This window comes from Acinonyx jubatus, chromosome B3 (genome assembly GCF_027475565.1).
Source record: "Acinonyx jubatus isolate Ajub_Pintada_27869175 chromosome B3, VMU_Ajub_asm_v1.0, whole genome shotgun sequence".
NCBI lineage: Eukaryota > Metazoa > Chordata > Mammalia > Carnivora > Felidae > Acinonyx > Acinonyx jubatus.
Genome location: NC_069386.1, coordinates 66,185,923 through 66,201,812, shown reverse-complemented (window position 1 = coordinate 66,201,812; position 15,890 = coordinate 66,185,923). Strand labels below are relative to the sequence as shown.

The 15,890-nt window shown below is 38.8% G+C and overlaps 1 protein-coding gene across 11 annotated transcripts in view; it reads right to left on the bottom strand.

Annotated features, from left to right (window-relative positions):
* DPH6 (diphthamine biosynthesis 6) overlaps window positions 1-15,890 on the bottom strand; it is a 433,974-nt gene that overhangs the window by 218,807 nt on the left and 199,277 nt on the right. For all 11 annotated transcript variants that reach the window (XR_008299245.1, XR_008299248.1, XR_008299243.1 and 8 more), the window contains exon 10: window positions 1,336-1,462. The gene's annotated coding sequence lies outside the window, so the exon portion shown is untranslated. The remainder of the gene's footprint in view (window positions 1-1,335; window positions 1,463-15,890) is intronic.

The following is a 15,890-nucleotide window of genomic DNA, read 5'->3' as shown; positions in this document are numbered from 1 at the left end:
GGAAAATAGGCTGGAAGTAATATAAAGTAAACGGTGGACCTGGCCGGTAAGTGGGTTAACTCTGGGCTTCAGAGCCACTGAAGTCTGTGTAGGAAGTTGTAATCTTAGCGTTGTCTACACAGTAGAATGGCTGGCAGATGTCAGGTACTTGAGCCCCTATCTGTAAAGCACCCAGTGAGCATTTCGTATCTCATTTGCCTAATAGTAATAGAGATTCTCATATCCTGGTCACTGTTCACTAGTTTTGGGGTGAAATGGGTAGCCTGCTTATGCCTGAAAGCTGTTCACTGTGCCACCTGAAATAGGCCCAAAGCAAAGCAGATGTTCCTGGTTTCCCTGGGTATGCCAGAATACTCTGATCATTCCTTTATCTCCTGCCTACTAAGTATTAAAATATTTTCTCATTTGTAAATCACTTTCTGCTTATTAACCTGTGCTGGGCCTTGGGTTGTTTCACAAAATTATATTACCTAATTCTTAGAGAGTTAGAGGCTCTAAGTCTAAGAAACATCTTTTTCCTTTCTTTCTTTTAAAAGATGTATCTCCCTGGAATAGTGTTTTGCATAAAAATTAAATGACTACCGGTCTCTAGAAAACTTCCCAGAAAATCAACTTTTCTGTCAAATTACTTTAAGCATTTTCTGTGATACAATCAAAACCATTTTCTTTTTCTTCCTTGATTTACTTTGAAGGTTAAGTATTTCAAAAATAATTGAAAAATATGATTAAATATTAGTCAATTTCCTTGGTCAGTCTTATATAGTCAAAAAAAGAACAAAACATGTGGTGTTCAGTTGTTTAAAAGTATGTCTGAAACCATTTATTTCAAGGATAAGGAAACCAGGCCAAGTTGGACCATTTGAAAATGAACATAGATTGGAAGCAGAGGTGAGGGGAGAGAGTAAGAGGAAGAGTGTACTAGCTCTGCAAAGATGCCTTCTTGACCTCATTGCCAGTACCTCTCTCCAGTATTAATTTTCCTCTGTGTATATTCCAGAATCCCTTTACTTCTCAAGCCGTACCATGAATGCATGTCTCTCTGTGTGTGGATTACTGACAATGGTTGTTAAAAAACAGTAAGAATGGCCACGTAAGATAGGGATAGAAAAGAAGCCTGTGATAACAAATTGTGCTAGGAAACATGAAAGACACATACATTTGGAAAGCAACACAACCACTCTACTAATGGGAGAGAGCACGATAAAGGGCAGGCTTGGGAGCCAGACAGAGCAAGGCATGAAACTGGAATGGGGATTTCAACGAGATAACCAGAAAAGTGCCTCATGTCAGGCATTCAGGCAACTTTCTCTTCACATGACAGCAACAGTTACCTACCTCGCAGGCAGACAGAGGTGAATGTGGTCACATATGCTGAGTTAGCAGCCGGGAAATTCTTCACGCTTTTTCAGATAGGTGGACCAAAATGATATCTTTAAATTCCATTTCCCTAATTTAATAGGAGCTGCAGAAGAAAAGAGATTTTCATAAGTTCAGGAAAATTGTAATTAAAATTCTTCTTCTAAACAATTATTGGTGATATTTTGAGCAGGCTTCATAGAAAATATATTCCATATATTATATATATTTCTCATAATGTACTAGTGTGACTGTAGCACTTGGTGATGAAATAATGCAGAGGTTGGCAAACTTTTTCTGTAAAGGACTAGATAGTAAATATTTTAGGCTTTGCAGGACAAGAGGCAAAGATGAAGACATTATATAGAACATAACACATTTTGGAAAATCTAACAAAATGTAGACAACAAATTGCTTTATTAGCAAAATTCAAAATACAACAGTAATAATTGAAACATTAAAAAATACGTCGATTAATGAGAAGAATGGAGTTCTCTTTTCTTTTGGGATAACACTTCACTCAATAAACTTTCAACGTTAGTATTCCTGACATCAAAATGGTTGCAAAAGGTCATCTGTAAAAATCATTCTTAGCTTGTGGGTCGTATCAAAATGGCAGCAAACTGGCTTTGGTCTAAGAGCTTTAATTCATTGAAGCAGTACTCAGCTCTAAAGCTATCATGATTTGGCCTTTTATAAAAATTAAAGTGTGACTTTAAACTTCAGGTTTTAGAAAATCAATCAATTATAATTCACCAATTTTTTCCTTATAAATTTTATATTAATAATATTAAATAAATGAATACATTTTTAAATGTTAACATTATGGAAAAATAATCTATTGGTTTTTATTTTAGCATACTTCCAATGAGTAATCTCAATGCTTTTAATAACTCATCCCTTAGTGAACAATAGCCAGAATAAGGAAAGAAACCATTACCCAAATTTCTTTTTTTTTAATGCTTTTTTCAATTTTTATTTATTTTTTTATTTTTCTTATTATTTTTTTTATATATGAAATTTATTGTCAAATTGGTTTCCATACAACACCCAGTGCTCATCCCAAAAGGTGCCCTCCTCAATACCCATCACTCACCCTCTCCTCCCTCCCACCCCCCATCAACCCTCAGTTTGTTCTCAGTTTTTAACAATCTCTAATGCTTTGGCTCTCTCCCACTCTAACCTCTTTTTTTTTTTTTCCTTCCCCTCCCCCATGGGTTCCTGTTAAGTTTCTCAGGATCCACATAAGAGTGAAACCATATGGTATCTGTCTTTCTCTGTATGGCTTATTTCACTTAGCATCACACTCTCCAGTTCCATCCACGTTGCTACAAAAGGCCATATTTCATTCTTTCTCATTGCTACGTAGTATTCCATTGTGTATATAAACCACAATTTCTTTATCCATTCATCAGTTGATGGACATTTAGGCTCTTTCCATAATTTGGCTATTGTTGAGAGTGCTGCTATGAACATTGGGGTACAAGTGCCCCTATGCATCAGTACTCCTGTATCCCTTGGATAAATTCCTAGCAGTGCTATTGCTGGGTCATAGGGTAGGTCTATTTTTAATTTTCTGAGGAACATCCACACTGCTTTCCAGAGCGGCTGCACCAATTTGCATTCCCACCAACAGTGCAAGAGGGTTCCCGTTTCTCCACATCCTCGCCAGCATCTATAGTCTCCTGATTTGTTCATTTTGGCCACTCTGACTGGCATGAGGTGATACCTGAGTATGGTTTTGATTTGTATTTCCCTGATAAGGAGCGACGCTGAACATCTTTTCATGTGCCTGTTGGCCATCCGGATGTCTTCTTTTGAGAAGTGTCTATTCGTGTTTTCTGCCCATTTCTTCACTGGGTTATTTGCTTTCGGGTGTGGAGTTTGGTGAGCTCTTTATAGATTTTGGATACTAGCCCTTTGTCCGATATGTCATTTGCAAATATCTTTTCCCATTCCGTTGGTTGCCTTTTAGTTTTGTTGGTTGTTTCCTTTGCTGTGCAGAAGCTTTTTATCTTCATAAGGTCCCAGTAATTCACTTTTGCTTTTAATTCCCTTGCCTTTGGGGATGTGTCGAGTAAGAGATTGCTACGGCTGAGGTCAGAGAGGTCTTTTCCTGCTTTCTCCTCTAGGGTTTTGATGGTTTTCTGTCTCACATTCAGGTCCTTTATCCATTTTGAGTTTATTTTTGTGAATGGTGTGAGAAAGTGGTCTAGTTTCAACCTTCTGCATGTTGCTGTCCAGTTCTCCCAGCACCATTTGTTAAAGAGACTGTCTTTTTTCCATTGGATGTTCTTTCCTGCTTTGTCAAAGATGAGTTGGCCATACGTTTGTGGGTCTAGTTCTGGGGTTTCTAATCTATTCCATTGGTCTATGTGTCTGTTTTTGTGCCAATACCATGCTGTCTTGATGATGACAGCTTTGTAGTAGAGGCTAAAGTCTGGGATTGTGATGCCTCCTGCTTTGGTCTTCTTCTTCAAAATTACTTTGGCTATTCAGGACCTTTTGTGGTTCCATATGAATTTTAGGATTGCTTGTTCTAGTTTCGAGAAGAATGCTGGTGCAATTTTGATTGGGATTGCATTGAATGTGTAGATAGCTTTGGGTAGTATTGACATTTTGACAATATTTATTCTTCCAATCCATGAGCAGGGAATGTCTTTCCATTTCTTTAAATCTTCTTCAATTACCTTCATAAGCTTTCTATACTTTTCAGCATACAGATCCTTTACATCTTTGGTTAGATTTATTCCTAGGTATTTTATGCTTCTTGGTGCAATTGTGAATGGGATCAGTTTCTTTATTTGTCTTTCTGTTGCTTCATTGTTAGTGTATAAGAATGCAACTGATTTCTGTACATTGATTTTGTATCCTGCAACTTTGCTGAATTCATGTATCAGTTCTAGCAGACTTTTGGTGGAGTCTATCGGATCTTCCATGTATAATATCATGTCATCTGCAAAAAGCGAAAGCTTGACTTCATCTCTGCCAATTTGGATGCCTTTGATTTCCTTTTGTTGTCTGATTGCTGATGCTAGAACTTCCAGCACTATGTTAAACAACAGCGGTGAGAGTGGGCATCCCTGTCGTGTTCCTGATCTCAGGGAAAAAGCTCTCAGTTTTTCCCGGTTGAGGATGATGTTAGCTGTGGGCTTTTCATAAATGGCTTTTATGATCTTTAAGTATGTTCCTTCTATCCCGACTTTCTCAAGGGTTTTTATCAAGAAAGGGTGCTGGATTTTGTCAAAGGCCTTTTCTGCATCGATTGACAGGATCATATGGTTCTTCTCTCTTTTTTTGTTAATGTGATGTATCACGTTGATTGATTTGCGAATGTTGAACCAGCCCTGCATCCCAGGAATGAATCCCACTTGATCATGGTGAATAATTGTTTTTATATGCCATTGAATTCGATTTGCTGGTATCTTATTGAGAATATTTGCATCCATATTCATCAGGGATATTGGCCTGTAGTTCTCTTTTTTTACTGGGTCTCTGTCTGGTTTAGGAATCAAAGTAATACTGGCTTCATAGAATGACTCTGGAAGTTTTCCTTCCCTTTCTATTTCTTGGAATAGCTTGAGAAGGATAGGTATTATCTCTGCTTTAAACGTCTGGTAGAACTCCCCTGGGAAGCCATCTGGCCCTGGACTCTTATTTGTTGGGAGATTTTTGATGACTGATTCAATTTCTTCACTGGTTATGGGTCTGTTCAAGCTTTCTATTTCCTCTTGATTGAGTTTTGGAAGAGTGTGGGTGTTCAGGAATTTGTCCATTTCTTCCAGGTTGTCCAATTTGTTGGCATATAATTTTTCATAGTATTCCCTGATAATTGTTTGTATCTCTGAGGGATTGGTTGTAATAATTACATTTTCATTCATGATTTGATCTATTTGGGTCATCTCCCTTTTCTTTTTGAGAAGCCTGGCTAGAGGTTTGTCAATTTTGTTTATTTTTTCAAAAAACCAACTCTTGGTTTCGTTGATCTGCTCTACAGTTTTTTTAGATTCTATATTGTGTATTTCTGCTCTGATCTTTATTATTTCTCTTCTTCTGCTGGGTTTAGGCTGCCTTTGCTGTTCTGCTTCTATTTCCTTTAGGTGTGCTGTTAGATTTTGTATTTGGGATTTTTCTTGTTTCTTGAGATAGGCCTGGATTGCAATGTATTTTCCTCTCAGGACTGCCTTCGCTGCGTCCCAAAGCGTTTGGATTGTATTTTCATTTTCGTTTGTTTCCATATATTTTTTAATTTCTTCTCTAATTGCCTGGTTGACCCACTCATTCGTTAGTAGGGTGTTCTTTAACCTCCATGCTTTTGGAGGTTTTCCAGACTTTTTTCTGTGGTTGATTTCAAGCTTCATAGCATTGTGGTCTGAAAGTATGCATGGTATAATTTCAATTCTGGTAAACTTATGAAGGGCTGTTTTGTGACCCAGTATATGATCTATCTTGGAGAATGTTCCATGGGCACTCGAGAAGAAAGTATATGCTGTTGCTTTGGGATGCAGAGTTCTAAATATATCTGTCAAGTCCATCTGATCCAATGTCTCATTCAGGACCCTTGTTTCTTTATTGACCGTGTGTCTAGATGACCTATCCATTTCCGTAAGTGGGGTGTTAAAGTCCCCTGCAATTACCACATTCTTATCAATAAGGTTGCTTATGTTTATGAGTAATTGTTTTATATATTTGGGGGCTCCGGTATTCGGCGCATAGACATTTATAATTGTTAGCTCTTCCTGATGGATAGACCCTGTAACTATTATATAATGTCCTTCTTCATCTCTTGTTACAGCCTTTAATTTAAAGTCTAGTTTGTCTGATATAAGTATGGCTACTCCAGCTTTCTTTTGGCTTCCAGTAGCATGATAAATAGTTCTCCATCCCCTCACTCTCAATCTAAAGGTGTCCTCAGGTCTAAAATGAGTCTCTTGTAGACAGCAAATAGATGGGTCTTGTTTTTTTATCCATCCTGATACCCTATGTCTTTTGGTTGGGGCATTTAATCCATTTACATTCAGTGTTATTATAAAAAGATACGGGTTTAGAGTCATTGTGATGTCTGTATGTTTTATGCTTGTAGTCATGTCTCTGGTACTTTGTCTCACAGGGTCCCCCTTAGGATCTCTTGTAGGGCTGGTTTAGTGGTGACAAATTCCTTGAGTTTTTGTTTGTTTGGGAAGACCTTTATCTCTCCTTCTATTCTAAATGACAGACTTGCTGGATAAAGGATTCTCGGCTGCATATTTTTTCTGTCTAGCACACTGAAAATCTCGTGCCAATTCTTTCTGGCCTGCCAAGTTTCAAAAGAGAGATCAGTCACGAGTCTTATAGGTCTCCCTTTATATGTGAGGGCACGTTTACCCCTTGCTGCTTTCAGAATTTTCTCTTTATCCTTGTATTTTGCCAGTTTCACTATGATATATCGTGCAGAAGATCGATTCAAGGTACGTCTGAAGGGAGTTCTCTGTGCCTCTTGGATTTCAATGCCTTTTTCCTTCCCCAGTTCAGGGAAGTTCTCAGCTATTATTTCTTCAAGTACCCCTTCAGCACCTTTCCCTCTCTCTTCCTCCTCTGGGATACCAACTATGCGTATATTATTTCTTTTTAGTGTATCACTTAGTTCTCTAATTTTCCCCTCATACTCCTGGATTTTTTTTACCTCTCTTTTTCTCAGCTTCCTCTTTTTCCATAACTTTATCTTCTAGTTCACCTATTCTCTCCTCTGCCTCTTCAATCCGAGCCGTGGTGGTTTCCATTTTGTTATGCATTTCGTTTAAAGCATTTTTCAGCTCCTCGTGACTGTTCCTTAGTCCCTTGATCTCTGTAGCAAGAGATTCTCTGCTGTCCTATATACTGTTTTCAAGCCCAGCGATTAATTTTATGACTATTATTCTAAATTCACTTTCTGTTATATTATTTAAATCCTTTTTGATCAGCTCATTAGCTGTTGTTATTTCCTGGAGATTCTTCTGAGGGGAATTCTTCTGCTTGGTCATTTTGGATAGTCCCTGGAGTGGTGAGGACCTGCAGGGCACTTCCCCAGTGCTGTGGTGTATAACTGGAGTTGGTGGGCGGAGCCGCAGTCAGACCTGATGTCTGCCCCCAGCCCCCCGCTGGGGCCACAGTCAGACTGGTGTGCGCCTTCTCTTCCCCTCTCCTAGGGGCGGGATTCACTGTGGGGTGGTGTGGCCCGTCTGGGCTACTTGCACACTGCCAGGCTTGTGATGCTGGGGATCTGGTGTATTAGCTGGGGTGGGTAGGCAAGGTGCACGGGGGCAGGAGGGGCAGGCTTAGCTCGCTTCTCCTTAGGTGATACACTTCAGGAGGAGCCCTGTGGCAGCGGGAGGGAGTCAGATCCGCTGCTGGAGGTTTGGCTCCGCAGAAGCACAGAGTTGGGTGTTTGCGCGGAGCGAGCAAGTTCCCTGGCAGGAACCGGTTCTCTTTGGGATTTTGGCTGGGGGATGGGCAGGGGAGATGGCGCTGGCGAGCGCCTTTGTTCCCCACCAAACTGAGCTCTGTCCTCCGGGGGCTCAGCAGCTCTCCCTCCCTTTGTCCTCCAGCCTTCCCGCTTTCCGAGCAGAGCTGTTAACTTATGACCTCCCAGACGCGAAGTCGCGCTTGCTGTCAGAACACAGTCCGTCAGGCCCCTCAGCTTTTGCCAGCCAGACTCGGGGGCTCTGCTTGGCCGGCGAGCCGCCCCTCCGCCCCGGCTCCCTCCCGCCAGTCGTGGAGCGCGCACCGACTCGCCGCCCTTCCTACCCTCTTCCGTGGGCCTCTTGTCTGGCTTGGCTCCGGAGACTCCGTTCTGCTAATCCTCTGGGATTATTTAGGCAGGTGTAGGTGGAATCTAAGTGATCAGCAGGACGCGCGGTGAGCCCAGCGTCCTCCTACGCCGCCATCTTCCCTCCTCCCCAAATTTCAATTAAAACAAATTGATCTTATTTTTGACCTCTGAAATTTCTTTTTTTTTAATTTTTTTTTCAACGTTTATTTAGTTTTGGGACAGAGAGAGACAGAGCATAAACAGGGGAGGGGCAGAGAGAGAGGGAGACACAGAATCGGAACCAGGCTCCAGGCTCTGAGCCATCAGCCCAGAGCCTGACGCGGGGTTCGAACTCACGGACCGCGAGATCGTGACCTGGCTGAAGTCGGACGCTTAACCGACTGCGCCACCCAGGCGCCCCTTGACCTCTGAAATTTCTTGTAATGCCCTTTATGCTAAATCTGACATTAGAACACTTTCTATTTGATTTGCCTTAGATTGTAAATACTAGAAAATTAAGATAAATACAATTTTCTTCAAGATTCTTGATTATTTACATATATTGCTATCACTTACTTTCTCCAAAGCTCTAGAAAATAATGAGATAAATCTTCATGGAAACAAACACCAAAAGGATTTAATGTGATAAAGAAGCTAGAAACCAGAACCACATCCGAGGAGACTGAACATTACAAATAAAACAGAAAAGGGCAATAAAATTCTTGGGATGAAGTTAATCCTGGGATGACCACTGACTTTATAGAACTCAGTTGTTAAGGAACTTGGGAGAAATTCTCTCTCCTTTAAGGTAATTCAGTTAGAACTGAGAATCACAGACAAACAATGCTGAGAAGATAACTGAGCAGCTAATTATCAGTAAAGTGACAAAAGGAATAGGATTTAATATATATGATATATTCTGAATAAAAGAAAATAGCTACAAAACAAAATAATAACTTACAAACAGTTCCATTTGAGGATCTTAAGCTGTTTTCTAAATTAATATTATGTCATTCTTACACACTAAAAAATTATGTCAAAATACCAATTTATTCCTTGTGCCAGCAAACAGCGATATTCTTTTCTTGCCAGATCCATTTATTTGGGCCGGGGCAGGGCACTAACTTCTCTTATTCAACATTCATCGGTGATAGTCTTTCTTAAAGTACTAAGAAAATGAATTAAAATTATTCTAATGTGTTATAGCTTGATATGCAAGTTAATACTTAAAAGTAAGCCAAAGATAAAAGGTTAAAAGTGAGATCTCTAAGCAAGGATTAAATATTTAGTCTTAAATTTAAAAAAAAAATCCCATTTATTAGAACTTCTGGCTATAAGAATTCCGAAATATTTGACTATTGGAAAGATTTTTGAGTTTCATTCTTTATATTTTTCAAAGAAAGCACTGCTATTTTTCCAAGTTCCAGTATAATTCTGCTCAAGAATAGAGATTGGGCCCAGATGAACTCTTGCCATTCCTTTCTGGTTGGTGATCGTTTGCTAAATGTGGCACTCAACAGCATTTACACCTAGGAGACAGAGGATACCATTATAAAGCAGAGAATCTGAAGCTCCCATGTCAGAATCCTTCTCCAACTGCTCCTAGTCTAGAAGTAACAGAGAATTAGAAACTTCCCTCACTCACATCTATGTTTTCAATAGGTCTGACAGCTGGAGATCTTGAATTGAAACTCATGTTATACAAAATACATCTACTTTTAGGATTTGGAACTTTCAACCCACAGCTATTCCCTGAGGATGACAAACAGGTGATAAAAGATACCTGACTCACTTGCTGGCAACACCTGGCTGGTTTGCTTGCCTACTGAGAACACTTGGGATGGAGCTGCTTCCACTCTTGATGGTCTAGGGATACTGAAGTCCTTGCACTACGATGCTGAGAATACTAGGTGTCCTGATTATATGCAGCTATCCCCACAAACAGTAGTAGATAAGAGATGGGCTGAAAGGTCCACTATTATTCATAGCTCCCAGAAGATGAAGGCTATCTGCTACTGTGGCAATCTCCCTTTTCCTCCCGACAAGTCTGTAGTGGGTCAGGGTGCTAAGGAATGCTACTCTGGGAGCATCAAGATGCACTTCACTGCTTTTTAATTCTTTGGAGATTATCCTTTTCATTATCCCATTGGGCTATCTGGATTTATGACACGTTAATGCCGAGAATTTTCAACTAGGAATTTCTAGCTGAAAATATAATTTTTGTCATAGAAATTGATTTGCAAGAAAAAGTTTGTTTAGTCATGCACATGTTATGAAAAAATGATTTGAGACAGCTACTTGTGAAAATTTACCTTGCCAGCAACTTTGTCAGAATCTGTTACTCTGCTAACTTTATAAGCAAGAAACAATGTAACCACAACGTTTAAAGTACTCGGTCTCTTGAATTCAGAAAATTCTCTTTCAACTAGACTATATTGAAAAAAAAAGTACTATGGATACTTTAAAAATATATTCTTTATCATTTTTGTGTGTCCTAAATATCTTGAAAATTTGAATAACTATAGAAAGCTATACCTTACCATATTAGTAAAAGTAAAAGATATTAATTGTGCAAATTTTGGCAAGTGTGTGAGAAAAGTTGGAATTCATGCACATATTTTATAGGCATATAAATTGGTTCAACGTTTAAAAAATTTTTTTTAACGTTTATTTATTTTTGAGACAGAGAGAGACACAGCCTGAACAGGGGAGGGCCAAAGAGAGAGGGAAACACAGAACCTGAAACAGGCTCCAGGCTCTGAGCTGTCAGCACAGAGCCTGACGTGGGGCTCGAACTCATGGAGCGTGAGAATATGACCTGAGCCGAAGTTGGATGCTTAACCGACTGAGCCAACCAGGCGCCCCTGGTTCAATGTTTTAAAACAGTAATTTAACCAAATGTTCAGAGTCCATATTTGGAATATGAAAGATACAACTTTTGGAAGATAACAGGGTCTTCGTGACTTTGAGATAGGGAAATATTTTTTTTAAATGAGACACAAAAAGCATTAACCTTAAAAGACAAAAAAAAAAAAAAAAGAAAAAGAAAAAGAAAAAAAGAATAAATTGTTCACCAAAAGACATCACTGAGAATGAAAAGGGAAGCCACAGTATAGAAGATGATATTGCAACACGCATCTCTGACAAAGGGCTTACATTTAAAATAGTAAGAAGGCTCTTAGTGATCAGTTAAAAAGTATGACAGATAATCTTGTAAAAGAATGTACAAGAGACTTACACAAACACTTTAGGATTTCCAGATGGCTAAAAAGCAAGCAATCACAGGACTACTAATTAATACAATGAGATACCACCATGAACTCACTAAGACGGCAAGTATTAAAAAGACTGACATTGTAAGTGTTGATGAGGCTATGGGGCAAATGGAACTCTACTAAACTGCTGGTAGGAATTCAAATTGTTTCACACACTTTAGAAAACCCAGCAATTCTACTCAATGAGAATGCATACACATGTAAACAAAAGTTCCATAGAAGAGTATTCATAGCACAATTATTTGTAATAGCCATTTAATGCCCAAAAGTCCATCCTAGAATGGATAAAGTGTAGTATATCCACACAAAGGAATACTCTTCAGAAAAAGATTTAAAAGAAAAGATGAACCCAAGCTGTCTTTACAACAACATGGAAGACTCTCATCACCATAATGTTGTGAGAAATGAAATGAAAGAAGCCAGGCACTTTGGATTCTGTGTCTCCCTCTCTCTCTGCCCCTCCCCCACTCATGCTCTGTCTCTCTCTCTCTCTCTCTGTCAAAAATAAATAAACGTTAAAAAAAATTAAAAAAAGAAAGAAAGAAGCCAGGCACAACAGAATACCTGAGAATGAACGTTTTCATTTGTGTAGTGTTCAAAAACAAGCACTCCTAATTACCTGTGGTATTAATTGTGAGAATGGTGCTCACCTTCAGGGAAGGGGAAGGAATGGTGACTGGGAAAGTCACAAAGCTGAGGGGAGGACTTCTGCAGTCCTGATGAAGTTTTATTCCTTGGCCTGCATAGCAATTATGCAGGTGTGAGCACTTTGTGAAAATTCACTCATCTGTGTATTTGATTCTTGCTCTTTGTGTTAATACATCAACAAAATGATACAAAGCAGTTGTATGGATTTCACTAAAGTGATTCTCCCAATATCATTTCATTCATGCACAGGTGACTGGACAGACACATTTCTTCCAGCTTCTCCATTTGCACAGCCACCATCTTCTAATAAGTTTTGGTCATGTCACCTGTATTTTTAAACATTTTCTCTCACCATCCTGTGTTACTGCATTTGTCTTTTTCTTTGAAGTGGTAGATAATAACCCTGAGAGCATCCAAGAGTAGTTTTGGGTGGAAGTTTTAGTCCGAATGATCATGTCTTCTCAAACTAAGGACAATTTTCTTCTATTTTATAAAATATCTCTCCTCTACCACCGATGTGTGTTCTGTTTATTTTAAAGTGGGGCCCACATTTTTCTTCCATATCTCTCAACTTCTCTTCCATATTTTCCAGTTTGTTATATATTCTGGGCCACATCCTTGACAGGTGGGAAATTATTAGATTATAAACTTGTTCTTCTGTTTTGAACTATATGATATGTCTCTGAAAGTCAGATTAACATATACTTGATTTCAGGAATCCAAGTAGCTTTCTGAATGAATTTATCAATATTTTTGGAAACACCTGGATTTTCATTGAATTTTTGAGTTTTTTCACTCACATATATTATTCAAACACAGTGAAAGAATAAAGGAAAAATAATGAAGACAATGCTCATGGATGAGTTTGAAAAAGATGCTAAATTCCGCCTTGTCAAATGTTATACAATGCAGACATTAAGTAATTAAGCTGGATTCTTAAAAAGTTAAGGTCCAATTCTGAATATGGCATTTAAAAGAACATTCTATTTAAGAAATAAAGAATAACATCTATTCTTAGAATCTATTATAGAATAACATCCATTCTATGATGTTATTAAGATATAATATGCCTTAGACGTGTCATTTTCCTATGAATGCCTTTGAATCATCTTTCTTATAGAGAATTTTGGTTTTACGTCTCGCTTAAAACAGTTTTTTGGTTTTGTTTCAATGAACATATTTGTGGGACGACAGCCAAGAAAAGGTGCCATTTGGGAAATGAAGGGGAAAACATTTTGTTTCTTTTTTTTTCTTGGGATATTTTTGTTTACAGAGAGAACACAGGTTGCCATCAAACTTCCAGATCAGAACAGCAGAGGTGACTGTCAGCATCACTTTGTTACTAAAGTCAGTAGCTTTCCAAAACAGTGTCCTTGCCAGCTGACCTCTTTAGTTACTGCCACATTTAGACACGTTAACAAAAGTCTATTGTTTACCCTAAGTGGTATCATTTCACTTTTATATATGGCTTGCTCAAGGTGAATTTATTTGTAAGGAGGATTACTGCTCTAGAGTTATCCCATTATTAAATTGCTCTAACAACACTGAGAAATTATTTTCAGCCACTAATTAAAACTAAATGCAGCAACCAGAACCCATCCAGTAAGTATTTGCTTTGCTTCAGCACCTAGAAAATGCTGTCATTAGGATTCCATTGGAAATAATTTATTTGACAACATCTGACAAATTTCTACACTTAACTTTTCACTTAAAATTTCATAGCTAAGTAGCTTGAGAAAAGTACCTATATTTTTTAACACAATCCTTCAATGACAGCCTTATAATGTAGGTACATCACTGACCTATGGAGAGGTCATATAGCATAGAAGTTAAAGGCAGAAGCATGAGAGCCAGAGTACTTCTGTTTATCTCACCAACTGACTACTTGTGTGAATTTAGCCTAATTAATTTTTAGATACCTCAGTTTCGTCATCTGTAAAATGGGGATGACAACAGTACCTAACTCATAGGGTTGTTGTGAGGATAGATGAGTTAATACAGTGCCTGGCACATAGTAAGTATTAAATAAAATCTAGCAGAGTGCCTGGATGGCTCAGTCAGTGAAGCATCTGACTTCAGCTTAGGTCATGATCTCATGGTTCATGAGTTTGGGCCCCACGCTGGGCTCTCTGCTGTCAGTGCAGAGTCTGCTTCAGATCCTCCGTCTCCCTCTCTCTCTCTGCCCCTCCCCTCCTTGCACTCTCTCTCTCTCTCTCACACACACACACATAAATAAACATTTTAAAAATTTAAAAAAATTTAGCCAATTCCTGTTTTTAGTGAGGAATCATTAGAGAGTGTCTGAAGATGCTAAATCAGTAGAGATATGCATGTACTGTATAAAGTTATAAGTCATCTTCCAAAAGACCTAAAGATAGAAATTGCTAACTTTAGAAGTCAAGGGAATGATAAACCCAATAAAAATAGACGAAAAATAGCATAAAAAATAAGGGCATAAGTTAGTTAAATACAAAACCACTCTTTCCTCTCGTGCCTTCTGGCTTTGCTATTTCTGTTATTCCTGATGCTTTTTAGCAGCTCTCTCTATGATTTCAAACATTGCCTATGCCCTGTTTTCCAAGCACTGAGCATATACACACAAATCACATTGAAGCTGAGGAACCTGTAAACCCCAAGAAGAGAATAAAGATCGCCACACACAAGTTCCTGTACTTTTCCATCTCTGCAATTTTTGCACTGGGTTGTGTAAAAATTCCTCAGCTTAACCTTCCAGCTCCTTAAGCTGATGTTTAGATCAGTTCTTCCTGCCATGCATCCCAATACCAAGGTTTCATTTTGTTTACAATTGACTCACTGTTACAACAGCAGCCCTTTTTGTTAAGTCAGCTGTACCTTCTGTAATTTATCTGATGCTAATGGTAATAATTAGTTTTCTTCTGCTTCTCAACTCATCTTCTCAAACAGGTAAATTATTCCTGTGTGTTGAATACGATGCCTGTCTTTTGTGCCTGTGTTGGTTTTCCTCAAATTTTTGGTGATTCTTGGTTATCACTTGATGTTTATGGATAAGCATCTAGATTCCTGATCACTGCTAGCTGCAGTATATGTCCCTAGTCCTAGTGACAATATATATATTTTTTCCTGATTCTGTGTATAAGCTCTGATTATATGGGCTCTGGCCATGCGCCCAGGCCTTCATGTGGGCTTATCTTTTGGATGCAAGTATGCCTGCTCTCGTGAGGCCACCCAGTAGCCTACATCTCTAGCTGAGGAACAGAGTATAAGCAGAGTGGAAGAAGCAAAATATACCCTATGTTAGATAAGGACAAGTGTTATTGAGACGTTTAAAACAAGGAAGCACAGACAAGATATTAGAGTGAGTATGTGGCATTCCTAGATAGGGCAGCCAAGGCAGGCCTCCCTGAGAAGGTGACATGCCCCTAGGGGCACAAAGTAAGGCAAGAATGTTCCAGGCAGGCTAAATTGCAAGTGCAAAGGCCCTATACAATGTCTGAAACTTCTGTAAAAGGAAGCTGTGTTAATCATTCACATTTTGCCTTTTGAACTTCTACTGACTGGTTCCCCATTTGCTTTGTGCTGCACTTTAAGATGTTGCAAGTTTTTGAAGTATTAAACACGTTAGTTCTTGCTGAGTGGTTATAATCTAGGTGCTTTGTAAAGGCTTTCTAAAATTGACTTTCCAAAATCATTATAATCTTACTACCAAAAAGTCCTGACTAAAATCTCCAGGGAAGGTCCTATAAGCAATGTTGAGAGTCTCTGAACTGGAAGTCAGGTGATATGCGCTCCAGGCCCATCCCTGCTGGTAACTTGCTGTCAGCCTTTGGTCTCTAAACTTCTTCAGTCCTCAGTTTCCTCACCTA